We start from the raw sequence: 17,505 nt of genomic DNA, 5'->3' as shown, positions 1-17,505 counted from the left end.
CTGACCCTCCCTCCCACCTCCCTCCCCATCCCATCCTTCTGGGTCATCCCAGTGCTCCGGCCCTGAGCGCCCTGCCTCATGCATCGAACCTGGACTGGAGATTCATTTCACATGATAATATATAGGTTTCGGTGCCATTCTCCCAAACCATCCCACCCTCGCCCTCTCCCACAGAGTCCAAAAGACTGTCCTATACATCTGTGTCTCTTTTGCTGTCTCGCATACAGGGTTATTGTTTCCATCTTTCTAAATTCCATATATATGCATTAGTATACTGTATTGGTGTTTTTCTTTCTGGCTTACTTCACTCTCTATAATAGGCTCTAGTTTCATCCACCTCATTAGAACTGATTCAAATGTATTCTTTTTAATTCTTAAAGAGCTGTAGCATGTGGTATTATCCATATGTAAGAGATAAGAGAAAGTGACTATTGAGTGAATTGCCAAACGTATCAAAGCTAATCAAGCAGTTGACTGAAGTCTAGAATTGAGGTCCTGTATTATTATTATTATGATTATTATTATTATTTGGTCCTGTATTATTTTAACTACACATTTCTGGCTCTCTCTCTTATTTTTATTCTTGTGTAAATTTTTTTTTTTTTTTGCTTTCTCACTCTCACTGTGGCAAAAACTTGCAGCATGAAATATGCCTTCTTAAACTTTTAAGTGTATAGTACAGTATTGTTAAATATATGCACATTGTAATACAGAAGATCAACTACTTAATTCTTGTAAAACTCAAATATTGTTCCAATTTTAGTATATGTACTGCCAAAGCAAATGATAAAACTCATGTAGATCAAAACAGGTTAAGCAGCATGGCCCAGTACTGTGTTGACCAAGGAATGTGAAATATTTTATATTTTTCACTGAAAGATGGATAAACATTGAAGAATTTAGTATTTATTTTAATGTGAACTAGGATAATTGGTGAACACATCAATCTCATTTGTGAAAGTGAAATGAAGATTACATTTACACTCTATTCATAGGAAAAAGAGCCAAATTAAAGAATACTTAGCAAACAATAGTACACATATGCCAAAAGTCTCATAAATGGTATGCAGCTGACTAAAATGATTTAGAAAGAGTTAGCAGAGAGGAAAGAGACAGTTTTGGGTTCAAATCCTTGTCCCAGCACTTCCTGACCACGTGAATTGACAAAAGACACTTAACCTCTATGGGCCGCAGCCCTCTTACCAGTTGAAGGAGGAAAACTTGCCTCCTTCTGGTGTTGTAAGAATTGGGTGTAATATAGGTCAAGTTTCTAGCACCATAGTTTATGTATGCATGCATGCTCAATCGCTCAACTCAAAGCTCTACTCTGCGGGCTTTCCTGGTGGCTCAGAGGTTAAAGCATCTGCTTGCAATGTGGGAGACCCAGGTTTGATCCCTGGGTCGGGAAGATCCCTTGGAAAAGGAAATGGCAACCCACTCCAGAATTCTTGCCTGGAGAATCCCATGGAGGGAGAAGCCTGGTGGGCTACAATCCACGGGGTTGCAAAGAGTCAATGACAACTGTGTGACTTCACTTTCACTGTGACCCTATGGACTGTAGCCTTCCAAAGTCCTCTGTCCACAGGATTTTCCAGGCAAGAATACTGGAGTGGGTTGCTGGGCCCTCCTCTAGGAGGTCTTCTGACCCAGGGATCAAACCCATGTCTCCTGTGGCTCCTGAACTAAAGGCAGTCTTTGCCACTGAGCCATCAGGGAAGCCCATAGTTTACATGTAGCAGGTGCTTAATAATAATTAAAATTAATTGCATGCTTACTACATATCAAGATGTTCCAGAGCTTCACATATGTTAAAGTGAAACTGAAAGTAACTCAGTAGTGTCCGACTCTTTGCAACCCCTGCATTGCAGGCAGATTCTTTACCAGCTGAGCCACAAGGGAAGCCCAAGAATACTGGAGTGGGTAGCCTATCCCTTCTCCACACATATATTAATCCAATCCTCAAAACAACAACAACAACAAAAACCCATAACCAAAAAAATATGGGAAACATATTAACATTAGCACCTTTTTGCCAATGAGGAAAGAGAGGCCCATAAAGGTAATGGAATACTTGTCCAAGTCACATAGTCAGTAAATTGTGAAAGGGAGATTTGAACCCAAGCAGTCTGTGTCGGGAGGATCCCCTGGAGGAGGGCATGGCAGCCCACTCCAGTATTCTTGCCTAGAGAATCCCATGGACAGAGGAGCCTGGTGGGCTATGGTCGACAGGGTCACAAAGAGTTGGATACGACTGAAGCTACTTAGCATGCATTCTGACTAGATTGCACCAGATGGTAGTAAGATCTACCATCATACACTCAATTATCATTTATCAATTATCAATAATTATCAATTATCATTCAGAGGACTCTCTCCGGGGCACTGATATGTGCTAGCATGGACACAGGGTGTTCAGCCTGCCTGGGAGCGGCTGGGACATGTGGGGAAGTCACCAAGGGATGTGCTATTCCTTTTGAATGATATAGGACAAGAGGCTGGAATTTATTTGGTAGGTAATGGGGAACAATCATGGGCATCAAAATGCTCCAGATACATTTTTAGGTGCTGGGCATAAAAAACAGCAAACAAATGAATAAACTATGGTCCAGCCTTTATGTTGTTCTAGTGAAAATCAGCAGATAAAAATTCACTGCAATAAAGAGGGATAGATGCTTTGAGAGAAATCTACATGAGACAAGTGGAGGCACATGGAACAGAGGTTCATTTCTATTCAGAAGGGCAGGGAGAGAAAAGGTTTCACAAACAAGATAAAACGAAAAGTGTCCATAGGGGGGTTTGAGCAGGTCACAGTCTGTGCTGTGCATTTTATCAAATAGCCTTTTGTGACAGCTCAGGGAAGGATGGAGAAGGGGGACGTCAAGGCAAGGTTGAGGCAGGATCATTAGAGGGTGACCATTACCTGTGGGGTCAAGGAGAACAATGACTGAAGTCCTGCAGCTGGGACGCCATCGTCAGGGACAGACTGTGGAAGGAGAGGATGAATTAACTTGAGTTTGAGGCATGTACCAAACAAAGGAATCTGGGATTTTGGCAACAGCTTTTTCTCTACAATGACTATTACATTAGAAGCCATGTTACTGATAAGGAAAGGAAAGCATCATGCCTAACTCTCCCCCAACTATCTCAGGTTAGTCTATTAGCCTTACCGTCATTACTGGAGACTCAAGATACACGTCGGAGATGAGATGTGATTTCCACTGGTGGGGGGTGGGGACCATTGCCACATCCAGCTCCGGGCTGTTTGGAGTGTCTCTCTTTCTCTGGCACCTGGATTTGCTTTCATAAGGAAAACAGCAAGTGTTGTTTCAGCTAGAGGAAGAGCAACGTTTGAGAACTTTGGTACTCTTATCGAGTGAATGTTTATTATGATGTAGTGGGCACAGTTATTGAGGCTGGGGATGGTCTGGGGAACAGGACACAGCCCCAGCTGTCCTGGGACTTACGGTAAGGGGGCTGCGAGCTTGTAAGTAAACACATAACGGAGCATGCTGTCCAAATGCAGCGGGGAGCGGGTCCAGGAGGGTGCGATGGCAAGTGGAAAGGCCTTGTGGCAGCAGGAGCAAACCCAGGCTGGCTGAGGGAGTGAGGGAGTCATGTGTGGCTCTTCTGGACAATCACCCCTTCCCTGGTTCAATTTCAGGAAAGGGCCCTGGATTTCTTAATTACTGAGTAAAACAAATTCTCTTTGCAAGGCCCCCTGTTACTTGGTGCAGCTCTAGGCCTGATTTGTAACATGAAAGTAAGCCTCGGGGAAGCTCTGGAGATTTTACATCCTTGGAGCTTAAATGCTCTGGGGAGCAATTGCCATCTAGTGGCAAAATGAGGAAACAAGCCTGGTAGATTGGGAACAGAGGAAGCTCAACCTTGGATCCTTGGCTATGAAATTATTACAAAAATTTGCATATTTTCCACTCTCACAAAATCCAAGAAAGTTGAATAAGCCCCAGGGTGTCCTCTGTCACAATCATTTTCTGACAGAAGCAGTCATTTTCCTTGGCATTTTAATGTTTTCGTATTTTATCCACACAGTAACTCTGCAAATTGGCCATTATTATTATTATCCTCATTTTGAAGAGGAAGATATCTAAAGGTTAAATCACATTTTCAATGTCTTATATATGTTAAATGACAGAGTTTGCTTTTACTCTGGTTTGTGTGAGGACAAACATGGCTTACCTGTAGGCAGCTCTGGGCACTTAGTAAAAGGAACTAATTCTTAACTGCATGCCAACAAGTCCAGTTAATGTACTCTGAAATCAGGTCCACACTTTTCATAGGAAGGAAATGCTCAGAACTAGAGCTAATAGGGAGAAACTGCCACAGATAAATATCAGCTCAGCATAAAGACATTTCTAGTAATCAGACTTGTCTGCAGTGAAACAGGATGCCACAGCAGGCAGACATGGATGGGTTGCTCCTGACTGCTAGCAGGTCATTGCTGTGTTTTTTTGGCCCAGGCTGAGTCTTATAAACATTTGCATTTGAGTGCTTTGTCTTGGAATTCTTTCCAGCTTGTCACAGTCTCAGCCATTTCCTAAATACAACGCATGGCCTAAGAGACATATCTACCTTACCTGCCTGGCCCATTAGGCATTTGGATTGTTGATCACTGAGTAGGTTAGAAATGTTTTAAGAGATGTGCTATCATATATTTTATGGGCTTAAAAGCAGTTTAAAATGTGAAATGAAAATATGTCCTGCCATATTAATAAGAAATGTCACAGCCATCAGCAATTTTTGTTCTCCAGATGTGAATGAGGGCTCCCCAAACCTTGATCCATCGGATGCTCGCCAGAGTGATTGCTGAGGAGCTGGCAAATGCAAGAAGCAAAGTAAACAAGGAAACAGAATTGGCCCCAGATAGGAGGAGGTACATAAGACAGGAGGAATTCTGTTAGCATAATGTCTTTCTGAATCTATCCACATTCTTGTGTGTTCAGTTCAGTTCAGTCGCTCAGTCGTGTCCGACTCTTTGCGACCCCATGAATCGCAGCACGCCAGGCCTCCCTGTCCATCACCAACTCCCAGAGCTTACTCAAACTCATGTCCATTGAGTCGGTGATGCCATCCAGCCATCTCATCCTCTGTCGTCCCCTTCTCCTCCTGCCCCCAATCCCTCCCATTATCAGGGTCTTTTCCAATGAGTCAGCTCTTCACATGAGGTGGCCAAAGTATTGGAATTTCAGCTTCAGCATCAGTCCTTCCAGTGAACCCAGGACTGATTTCCTTTATGATTAACTGGTTGGATCTCCTTGCAGTCCAAGGGACTCTCAAGAGCCTTCTCCAACACCACAGTTCAAAAGCATCAATTTTTCAGTGCTCAGCTTTCTTCACAGTCCAACTCTCACATCCATACATGACCACTTCTTTTTATTTTCACACTATAGTTATTGCAGGAAGGGGGACACCTTCCAGGGCCCGAAAGTAGGCTCTTGTCTAACACTTGGAAATGAATTGTTCAAGAAGACACAGGTGCTGGCAAAGCAGGAGATTTTATCGGAACGGGTGCCCGGGTGGAGAGCAGTAGGGTAACGGAACCCAGGAAAAGAGGTCTGGCAGTCTCGGGTTTTATGATGATGGGATTAGTTTCCAGATTATTTTTAGCCAATCATTCTGACTCAGAGTCCTTCCTGGTGGTGCATGCCTTGTTCAGCCAAGATGGATGCTAGAGGTGAGGATACTGGGAGGTGGTTGGGCACGTGGTGTCAATTTCTGAACTTTGCTGAACTATCTTGAACTCTTCCGGTTGGTGGTGGCTTATTAGTTCCATGTTCCTTACCAAGACCTCCTGTCGTAAAACAACTCATGCAAAAGGTACTATGGCACCTGGCCAGGGTGGGCGGTTTCAGTCAGTGAGCTTCCCCTAACATAGGTGTCCTACAGTTTGTTTAGCCATACACCTACTGAGGTACATTTTGTTTGTTTCTGTTTCTGCCTATTACAAATAAAGCTGCTATAGTACTCATGTAGAATTTAAAACAACAACAAAAAAAACTGAGCTCATAGATACAGTTGACTAACAGAGAACAGTTGGATAGTTACCAGACTCAAGGGAGTAGGGAGTGGATGAAATGAATGAAGAGGGTCAAAATGTACAAACTTCCGATTGTAAAATAAGTAAGTCCTAGGGGTATAATGCACAGATGGTTAACTATAGGTAATAATACTATAGTACATATTTTAAAGTTGCTAAGAGAGTAAATCTTAAAAGTTCTCATCAGAATAAGAAAATTGTAACCATCTATGGTGACAGGTTTTTATCAAACTTATTGTGGTGATCATTTTGCAATATATGAAAATACCAAATCATTATATTGTATGCCTGAAACTATGTCAATTATACTTCAATTAAAAAAAAACCTTAAAATTGCTATAACAATTATTTATTGGTTTCATGTGAATCTAGGTTTTCATTCTCTGATACAAATGCTTGAAAGTGAAATGATTGCATTGTATAAATGTACATTTTGTTATTTAAAAAACTGCCATACTGATATCCCAAGTGTACCATTTTACATTCCTTCTAGCAATATATAAGAGATCAGTTTCTCTATATTGCCAACATTTGGTATTGTCACTATTTTTCATTTTAGCTGTCCTAATAGATGCAGTGATCTATCATTGTGGTCTTGTTAGACAGGAAGGCAGCCAAGGGCAATGAGAGGCAGCCCCTTCAGCTAAACATCCAATGGTTGCCTAATCCCATCAAGCAATTTATCAGCCCCAGTCCAAATATGCCCCTCAGTACTCCAAAATAATCATGAGGCTAGAAAAATTCCCCACTGGCCACCTGGTGGGACTGTCCCTACTTTAGCACATGCACGCATCTCATGATATCAGGTACTCAAGTAACCTTTGGTGCCATTGGACTCATTCAGTTCAGTTCAGTCGCTCAGTTGTGTCAACTCTTTGAGCCCCTGTGGACTGCAGCCTCCCTGTCCATCACCAACTCCCGGAGCTTGCTCAAACTCATGTCCATTGAGTCAGTGATGCCATCAAACCATCTCATCCTCTGTTGTCCCCTTCTCCTCCCGCCTTCAATCTTTCCCAGCATCAGGGTCTTTTCCAGTGAGTCAGTTCTTAGCATCAGGTGGCCAAAGCATTGGTGTTTCAGCTTCAACATCAGTCCTTCCAATGAATATTCAGGACTGATTTCCTTTAGGAGGGACTGGTTTGATCTTGTAATCCAAGGGACTCTTCTCCAACACCACAGTTCAAAAGCATCAGTTCTTTGGCACTCAGCTTTCTAACTTTAAATCGGTCTAACTCTCACATCCATACATAACTACTGGAAAAACCACAGCTTTGATTAGACGGACCTTTGTCGGCAAACTAATGTCTCTGCTTTTTAATACTCCAGGCCAGAATACTGGAGTGGGTAGCCTTTCCCTTCTCCAGGGGATCTTCCCAACTCAGGATTAAACCCAGGTCTCCTGCAGTGCAGGCAGATTCATTACCAGCTGAGGCACAAGGGAAGCCCATTGGACTCATTAACTTTATAAATGTTCCATGAATACATGCATCTAATTATCACAGGCTGAATTATGGGAAAGATATGCATGGTAGAGAATCTTCTTATATAACCTGCAACTGTCAATCAAGATCGCCAGTAAACAACCCCTGGATTATGCAAATGACTTTGCCTTAAAAACTCTGTACGCCAGCCCTCCTGGGCCATTGCCTCACTTGGCCTGACCCACCTCTATCCTGAGGTGTTCTCTCTGTTCTTTCTTTCCTTATCATCAATAAATTTTCTTGCATCGAGTATAGATTCCCCTTTGTGTCCTACCAAGAACCGAGGCCCATGGAAAGTGGGGTCTCCAGATTTTTAATGTTTTTTGCCCATTTCTTAATTGGAGTTTTTCAAATAGGAGGAAGTATCTTAATGTCTTTTGCCCATTTTTAATTGGCATTTTCAAATGCCTTTGTCAGATACATCGTTTGCAAATATTTTTCCCAGTCTGTAGCTTGTTTATTTAGCAATTTTTAAAATTACTTTTTCTTACTTTTTTCAGTTATATTGAGATATAATTGACATATAGCACTGTGTAAGTTTAAGGTGTACAGCATAATGATTTGTCTTATTTGACTTACATATATCATTAAATGATTATCACACTAAGTTTAGTTTCCATAATCTTATATATATTAATAGTTGACCATCATCTTACATAGATACAAAACTTTAAAAACCAAAATAAAAGCATTAGCTTTCTTAGCTTTCATCTATAACATGCAGCAGTGTTAGTTATATTTATCATGTTATACATTATACCTCTAGCACTTATTTATCTTATAACTAGAAGTTTGTACTTTTTGACTTTCATCCCAATTCAGCTTTCATCCCAATTCCAACTCCCTCCAATATCCATCTGTGATAACAATAAATTTAATCTTGTTTTCTATGAGTTTGTTTTTGAAGTATAATTGACCTACATCACTATGTTAGTTCCTATTACACAACATAGTAATTCAATATTTTATACAATTCAAAATGATCACTAAGATCATTGTGGTTTTGATTTGCATTTTCCTGATGTTTAGTGATGCTGAGCATCTTTTAATTTGTTTGTGGGTCAGTTCTATATCATCTTTGGAAAAAAAAATGTCTCTTTAGATCTGCCCATTTTTATTTTGTTTATCTGCTTTTTTGATGTTGAATTGCATGAATTCTCTGCATATTATGGATAAGCGAAATAGGTGAATGTCACTCAGTCATGTCCTACTCTTTGCAACCCCATGGACTTCTCTAGGCCAGAATACTGGAGTGGGTAGCTGTTCCCTTCTCCAGGGGATCTTCCCAAACCAGGGGTTGAACCCAAGTCTCTTGCATTGCAGTTGGATTCTTTACCAGCTGGGCCACCAGGGAAGCCTGTATTATGGATATTAAATTCTTCTCAGATATATTGTTTGCAAATATCTTCTCCCACTCAGTAGGTGGCCTTTTTGTTTTCTGTTGATAGTTTCCTTCACTGTGGAAAAGCTTTTTAGTTTGATGTAGTCCCATTTATATATTTTTGCTTTTGTTTCCCTTGTCTGGGGAGACACATCCCAAGAACTATTGCTAAGACCAATACCAAAGAGCTTATAGCCTATGTTTTCTTCTGAAGTTTTATTGTACCAGGCCTTACATTTAAGTCTTTAATCCATTTTGAATTCATTTCTGTGCATGATGTGAGAGAGTGGTCCAGTTTGCTTGCTTTTGCTTGCAGCAGTTCATTTTCCCAAAATTGTTTGAAGAGGCTTTCTTTTATCCTATTGTATATTACTGCCTCCTTCATCATAGATTGTGTGGTTCATTTCTGGAATCTCTATTTTATTGATCTATGTGTCTATTTTTGTTGAGAATTTTTATCATATAAAGATGTTGAATTTTGTAAGAGCATTTTCTGCAGCTATTGAGATGATCATATGTTTATTTTTTCTTCAATTTGTTAATGTGGTGTATCATACTGATTGATTTGTGAATGCTGAACCATCCTTATATCCCTGGGATAAATCCCACTATATCATCATGTATGATCTTTTTAATATATTATTGAATTCTGTTTGCTAACGTTTTATTGAGGATTTTTGCATCTATGTTTATCAGTGATATTGACTTGTAATTTTCTCTTTTTTTGGTCATATCTTTGTCTGATTTTGGTATTAGGGTTATGCTTGCCTTGTAGAATGAGTTTAGAAGCATTTCTTCCACTTTAAGTTTTTGGAATAGTTTGAAAAGGTTAGGTTTACCTCTTCTGTAAATGTTTGGTAGAATTCACCTGTGAAGCCATCTGGTCCTGGACTTTTCTTTGTTGGAAATTATATTTGTTTGTTTTTTACTGGTTCAATTTCATTACTGGTAACTGGTCTGTTTATATTTTCCATTTCTTCCTGGTTCATTCTTGGGATATTGTACATTGCTAGAAATTTGTCCATTTCTTCTAGTTTGTCCATTTTATTGGCATATAGCTATTCTTAGTAATCTCTTGTGATTGTTCTTATTTCTGTGGTGTTGGTTGTAGTTTCTCTTTTTTCATTACTAATTTTATTGATTCCAAAAGGAGCTTGTCTTCATTTCTTGTGTCTGGATAAATGTTACCAATTTTTATCTTTCTTTTATTTGAAAACCAGGTCTTAGTTTCATTGGTCTTTTCTATTCTAGTTTAGTCACTATTTCATTGATTTCTTCCCTGGTCTTTGTGATTTCTTTCCTTCTGCTAACTTTGGGTTTTGTTTGTTCTTCTTTCTCTAGTTGCTATAGGCATATGATTAAATTGTTTATTTGAGATTTTTCTTGTTTCATGAGGTAGGCTTGTATTGCTATAAACTTTCCTCTTAGAACTTCTTTTTCTCAATCCCATAGAGTTTATAAAGTTGTGATTTTGTTTTCATTTGCCTCCAGGTATTTTTAAAATTTGTTCTTTGACTTCAGCAGTGAACCATAAGTTGTTTAGTAGTATCTTAGTCTCCAAGTGCTTCTGTATTTTGCAGTTTTGTTTTTTTTTCTTCCCAAGCAGCTGGTTTCTAGTCTCATAGCACTGTGATTGGAAAAGATCTTTAATATGACTTCAGGTTTTTAAAATTTATTCAGACTTGTTGAGTGACCTAGCATCTGATTATCCTAGAGAACATTCCATGCGTGCACTTGAAAAGGATATGTATTCTGCTGCTCTTGGATGGAATGTCCTTCATGTATTTGTTAAGTTCATTTGGTCTAGTGTGTCCCTTCAGGCCAGTGATACCTTATTGATTTTCTGCCTGGATGAACTGTCCAATGATATAAGTGGGGTATTAAAGTCTTCTACTATTATTGTGTTACTGTCAGTTTCTCCTTTTGTGTCTGTTAATATTTATGTATTTAGGCACTCCTTTGTTTGGTGCATATATATTTTAAATTGTTATATCTTCTTCTTAGAGTGATCCCTTGATCATTTCATAAATGTTTTTCTTTGTCTCTTACTGCAGTCTTTATTTTATTTTTGCAGTCTTTATTTTAAAGTCTATTTTGTCAGATATGTCTTGCTACCCTAGCTTTCTTTTTATTTCCATTTGCAAAGGATACCTTAACCCATCCTCTTTTAATGTGTGTGAATCTTTAGGTCTGAAGTGAGTCTACTGTAGGCATCACACGTATGAGTCTTTTTTAATATCCATCTAACCATCCTAGGTTTGTTATGGAGTGCTTTTTGATTTAAATTTAAAGTAATTATTAATATGTATGGTCTTATTTCCATTTTGTTAATTGGAGGTTGTTTTCTAGTTCTTTTTGGTCATTCTTTTTTTGTTTTCTTCCTTTGTTATTTGATGACTATCTTTAGTGTTGTGTTTAGATTCCTTTTTTTGTGTGTCTATGTGTACCTATTATAGATTTTTGGTTATGAATGATTATTTGAAGTTCCTGATCTTTAGTTTCAAATACATTTTGACATTTTTGCCCCCTTCACCCCAATTACTTTATTGACATCATATTTTACATTTTTTTTGTGTATATCCTTTAGCTACTTATTGTGAATATAGCTAATTTTACTACTTTTGTCTTTTAACATTCCTACCAACTTTGTACATGGCTGATTTACCATTTTTACTACATAGTTGCCTATATCAATGAGCTTTTTATCTTATAATTTTCATATTTCTAGTAGTGGCCTTTTCTTTTTCACTTAGAGAAGTTTGTTTAACATTTCTTGTAAAGCTAGTTAGGTGGAGTGGAACCCTTTAAGCTGTTGCTTGTCTGTAAATCTTTGATCTCTTCCATAAAATCTGAATGAAAGCCTTGTTGAATAGAATACTCCTGGTTGTAGGTTTTTTCTTTCATCACTTTAAATATATTGTGCCATTTTTTTCTGGCCTCAGGATTTCTTCAGAATAGTCAGTTCTTAGCCTTATGAAAGTATCCTTTTTCATAACTTATTGCTTTTCCCTTGCTGCTTTTAATAATCTCTCTTTATCTTTAATTTTTGGCATTTTTAAATATACTGTATCTTGGTGTGGTCCTCTTTGAATAGATTCTATTTGAGACTCTCTGTGCTTCCTTGACCTTGATGTCTCTTTCCTTTTCCAGGTCAGAGGAATTTTCAGTTACTATGTCTTCAAGTATTCTCTGCCTCTTTCTCACTCTTTCCTTCTGGGACCCCTATAATGCAAATGTTAGTATTTAAAATGTTACTCTTTGTTGTCTCAAAGGTCTTTTAAAAGGTCCTCATTTCTCTTAATTATTTTTTTCACTTTTCTGTTTAGTATCAGTGATTTCCATTACTCTGTCTTCTAGCTCAGTGATTCATTCTTCTGTATAATTTAATCTACTATTTATTCTGAAAATGGGCTCAATAAAGGACAGAAATGGTATGGACCTAACAGAAGCAGAAGATATTAAGAAGAGGTGGCAAGAATACACAGAAGAACTGTACAAAAAAGATCTTCATGACCCAGATAATCACAATGGTGTGATCACTCACCTAGAGCCAGACACCCTGGAATGTGAAGTCAAGTGGGCCTTAGGAAGCATCACTATGAACAAAGCTAGGGAGGTGATGGAATTCCAGTTGAGCTATTTCAAATCCTGAAAGATGATGCTGTGAAAGTGCTGCACTCAATATGCCAGCAAATTTGGAACACTCAGCAGTGGCCACAGGACTGGAAAAGGTCAGTTTTCATTCCAATCCCTAAGAAAGGAAATGCCAAAGAATGCTCAAACTACCACACAATTGTACTCATCTCACACGCTAGTAAAGTAGTGCTCAAAATTCTCCAAGCCAGGCTTCAGCAATACATGAACCGAGAACTTCCAGATGTTCAAGCTGGTTTTAGAAAAGGCAGAGGAACCAGAGATCAAATTGCCAATATCCACTGGATCATTGAAAAAGCAAGAGAGTTCCAGAAAAACATCTATTTCTGCTTTATTGACTATGCCAAAGCCTTCAACTGTGTGGATCACAATAAACTATGGAAAATTCTTCAAGAGATGGCAATACCAGACCACCTGACCTGCCTCTTGAGAAACCTGTATGCAGGTCAGGAAGCAACACTTAGACCTGGACATGGAACAACAGGCTGGTTCCAAATAGGAAAAGGAGTACACCAAGGCTGTATATTGTCACCCTGCTTATTTAACTGCTATGCAGAGTACCTCATGAGAAACGCTGGGCTGGAAGAAGCATAAGCTGGAATCAAGATTGCTGGGAGAAATATCAATAACCTCAGATATGCAGATGACACCACCCTTATGGCAAAAAGTGAAGAGGAAGTAAAAAGCCTCTTGATGAAAGTGAAAGAGGAGTGAAAAGGTTGGTTTAAAGCTTAACATTCAGAAAACTAAGATCATGGCATCTGGTCCCATTACCTCATGGGAAATAGATGGGGAAACAGTGGAAACAGTGTCAGACTTTATTTTTTTGGGCTCCAAGGTCACTGCGGATGGTGACTGCAGCCATGAAATTAAAAGACGCTTACTCCTTGGAAGGAAAGTTATGACCAACTTAGATAGCATATTAAAAAACAGAGACATTACTTTGCCAACAAAGGTCTGTCTAGTCAAGGATATGGTTTTTCCAGTGGTCATGTATGGATCTGAGAGTTGGAACTGTGAAGAAAGTTGAGCGCCAAAAAATTGATGCTTTTGAACTATGGTGTTGGAGAAGACCCTTGAGAGTTCCTTGGACTGCAAGGAGATCCAACCAGTCCATCCTAACGGAGATCAGTCCTGGGTGTTCATTGGAAGGACTGATGCTGAAGCTGAAACTCCAATACTTTGGCCACCTCATGCGAAGAGTTGACTCATTTGAAAAGACCCTGGTGCTGGGAGGGATTGGGGGCAGGAGGAGAAGGGGACGACAGAGGATGAGATGGCTGGATGGCATGACCAACTTGATGGGCATGAGTTTGAATAAACTCCGGGAGTTTGTGATGGACAGGGAGGCCTGCTGCGCTGCGATTCATGGGGTTGCAAAGAGTTGGACATGACTGAGCGACTGAACTGAATGTAATTTTTATTTCATTAATTGTATTCTGCATCTCTAGTTCTTCTAACTTCTCTGTTCTGTTCATCCATTTTTCTCTCAAGTTCTTTGATCATCTTTATAGTCATTACTTTGATCTCTTTATTGGGTAGATCACTTATCTCTACTTCATTTAGTTCTTCTCCTGGGATTTTATCTTGTTCCTTCATCTGGAACATGTTCCTCTGTTGCCTCATTTTGCCTGATTTGCTAATTTTACTTCTATGTATTTGGTAGGTTGGTTAGATTTCCCAACCTTGGAGAAGTGGCCTTTGGTATGAAACATCCTATGCATCCCAGAAATGCACTCCTCTCTGGTCACCAGAACTATTTTCTAAGGGTGCCCCCTATGTGAACTCTGAATCTTTCTGTTGTAGAGGGCTGACTATTGTAAGCCTGGTAGGCACCGCTGGCCCCTGGCCTGAGGAGGCTGCTGGCTGGTGGTGGGTAGGGCCACATCATGAGGCAGCTGACTGTAGAAACCTGGGGTCTCAGACTGGTGATGGCCCGCTGGTGGGTGGGGCTGGGTTCTGGGGTGGGTGGTTGCAGGGTCAGGTATCTCAGTTCTAGTGTTGACCTGCTGGTAGGTGGGGCTGGTTCCTGACACTGCTGGCTGTGAGGTCTAGGGTGTTCCAAAGCTGGTGTTGGCCCACTGGTGAGTACAGCTGATCCTGAGGTGGTTTGCTGAGGGGTACAAGTTGTCTGAGATCTGGTGCCACCCAGCTGGTGGGTCAAGCCATTTCTTGAGGCCTCTGGCTGCACGGCCCTGATTTTGTGCCTGATGGTTGATGGGGGCTAGTTCTTTATATGGCTGGCTGTGGCTGGGGTCCAGGGTATTCTGAATGTGGCTTGTTTCTTTGTCATCTTCAAAGGGCCTTTCATGGGGCAAAGGTTTTTAATTTTGATAAAGTTCTTAGATATCTTTTAATATTGATGACATGTTATATTAGTCTTTTTAGTGGTTGCATTGTATTCAGTTGTAATGATGTAGAGTAATTTATTTAATTGGTCCTTTATTCACATTGATTATTTCTAACAATTTACTAAAAGCAGAGCCACAGTGATTTTCTGGGGAAACTCAACCTTGTGTATATGTGCACATATACACATATGTATATGTGCAAATATATCCTAGGATAAATTCCTGGACATGGTCTTCACTGAATCATAAGCTGTATGTATTTTAATTACCCATCAACTACATTGCAACAGTTTACATCTCTACTAGCAGGATGTGGTAATGGTTTTTATCCTATACTCTCATTAACTCTCATCAACAATGTTTCACACTAAAAAGCAGACAAATAACCTCTAAGATCATCAAAGTTATTTGTATCTATATATACATATGTATATCTCAATGACTTTTCATATTATTTCTTCAACTATGAGTGATATTGAGCATAGATTCATATGTAAGCCTTCCTTCTATTGACCTTGAACTGTTCCTGTCATTTGACAATTTTTCTAATAGTCATTTTCTTAGTGAAGAAATTCGACATTAAAAAGGGAAACAATCCCTTTCCATATGCAATTATTTTTCCTGTTTTGCCCTGATTATAGTACTTTTTACCATGGGGAAATTTAGATTTTTGTCATTTTTCAGTTTTCTCCTATTGTGATTTTGGATTTGTAACTTATGTAGAAAGGAAAAAAATGTTTTTAAAAATTCTCCCATGTTTTCTTTCAGTATTTTGACATTTGTGATATCATCTATAATACCAGTTCAGACGGGATAGATTCAAGTGCTTTTCAAAGAATCTCAGGCTCTACTCAAGGCTATTTTACAACTCATTTTACCCTGCTCCCTCAGTAATTCAAATGCCCATTAACATCAGAGAAGCACTGGAGTAGATTGTATATGTTTGTATTTTCCCCTTTACTAAACAGTGGTCAGAACCTGCAGAATAGATGAAACAGCACATTTTTCAGCTCAAAAAGTTTTCACTAGGTGACACATGGAGACTTTTAAATAGTCAAGATTCAAAGAATTAAGCTCAGCAAATTGTAAAAACCAGACTTGACCTATTGGGTCCACTCAGCTATGAGAGTTGAAAGATGTTAAGACAGAGGTTAAGAGAGAGCTAATCCAGGTCTGTGCCTTGTTCTGTAATCTTGTTTCATTCTCTTCTAGTCAGTGGTTTGAATGTTGTCAATGGCTGAACCCCATATTTTCTAATAACTGCAGAAGTTTGTGGAACCTGATTGATTTCTATTAACCCCTAGAAATGGAATTCTGACTTTCCCTGATGGAATCACCGTACTTAGTAATGGCTCACTCCAAAGTCCAGCTAGCTGGGGCAGTTGGTTAGTGCAGCCTGGACTGCCCTGAAGGTGAAAGTAAAGTGAAAGTGAAAGTCTCTTAGTTGTGCCCAACTTTTTGTGACCCCATGGACCATACAGTTCACGGAATTCTCCAGGCCAGAATACTGGATTTGGTAGCCTTTCCCTTCTCCAGGGGATCTTCCTAACCCAGGGATCAAACCCAGGTCTCCTGCACTGCAGGCAGATATTTTACCAGTTAAGCCACAAAACCCTGGGCTGTCACGAACACTGGAGTTGTAATACTTCGCGCTCTCTTTTATGTCACAGCTGTCTTTACTCACTCACTACAGAGTTCCAAACACTTAGGGCCAGGGGAGTTGCCTATTTTCTTTGGGAATTGAGTGGCTGCTTATGAGGAAGCCGAAGTGAATGCGAGGCTGGCTCCCATTTGGTAAAACTGTGACAGATGAATGGGGACTGTGGAGAGAGTCAGACTGCCAGCTGCCTTGATCCAAATTCTGGAGTTGACTAAACAGAATGCAGTCAAGCACTTTATTTTCCTGGGCTCCAAAACTCACTGCAGACAGTGACTGCAGCTGTGAAATTAAAAGACGCTTACTCCTTGGAAGAAAAGCTATGACAAACCTAGGCAGTGTGTTAAAAAGCAGAGACGTTACCGACAAAGGTTTATATAGTCAAAGCTATGCTTTTTCCAGTAGTCATGTATGAATGTGAGAGTTGGACCATAAAGAAGCCTGAGCGCCAAAGAATTGATGCTTTCAAACTGTGGTTTTTGGAGAAGACTTCTGAGAATCGCTTGGGCACCAAGGAGATCAAACCAGTCCATCCTAAAGGAAACCAACCCTGATTATTCATTGGAAGGACTGATGCTGAAGCTGAAGCTCCAATGCTTTGGCCACCTGATTTAAAGAACTGACTCCTTGGAAAAGACCCTGATGCTGGGAAAGATTGAAGGCGGGAGGAAAAGGGGATGACAGAGGACGAGATGGTTGGATGACATCACCAACTCGATGGACATGAGTTTGAGCAAGTTCCGGGAGTTGGTGAAGGACAGGGAAGCCTGATGTGCTGCCTCCATGGAGTGGCAAAGAGTCAGACAGGACTGAGGGACTAAACAATAACAACATAAAGACCCAGATCCAAGCACAGTCGAGAGATGGGGTTTTCTACCTGTCTTCCTTGGTTGTTCTTTCTGTCCTCTCGGACTTTCACTATTGCA

The 17,505-nt window shown here is 39.9% G+C and overlaps 1 long non-coding RNA gene across 3 annotated transcripts in view; it reads right to left on the bottom strand.

Moving 5' to 3' along the window:
• Nucleotides 1-17,505, bottom strand: part of LOC122450163 — a 46,379-nt gene that overhangs the window by 23,613 nt on the left and 5,261 nt on the right. For 2 of the 3 annotated variants that reach the window (XR_006272073.1, XR_006272074.1), the window contains 2 exons: nucleotides 3,168-3,297; nucleotides 2,921-2,983 (listed from right to left, as the gene is read on the bottom strand). This is a non-coding gene — a long non-coding RNA (uncharacterized LOC122450163). Of the gene's footprint in view, nucleotides 1-2,920; nucleotides 2,984-3,167; nucleotides 3,331-17,505 lie in introns of all 3 variants that reach the window. The other variant, XR_006272075.1, reaches the window with a different exon arrangement.

This window comes from Cervus canadensis, chromosome 11 (genome assembly GCF_019320065.1).
Source record: "Cervus canadensis isolate Bull #8, Minnesota chromosome 11, ASM1932006v1, whole genome shotgun sequence".
In the NCBI taxonomy this organism is placed as follows: Eukaryota; Metazoa; Chordata; class Mammalia; order Artiodactyla; family Cervidae; genus Cervus; species Cervus canadensis.
Note: the sequence above shows the minus strand (reverse complement) of the source record. Positions and strands in the feature narration are given on the sequence as shown.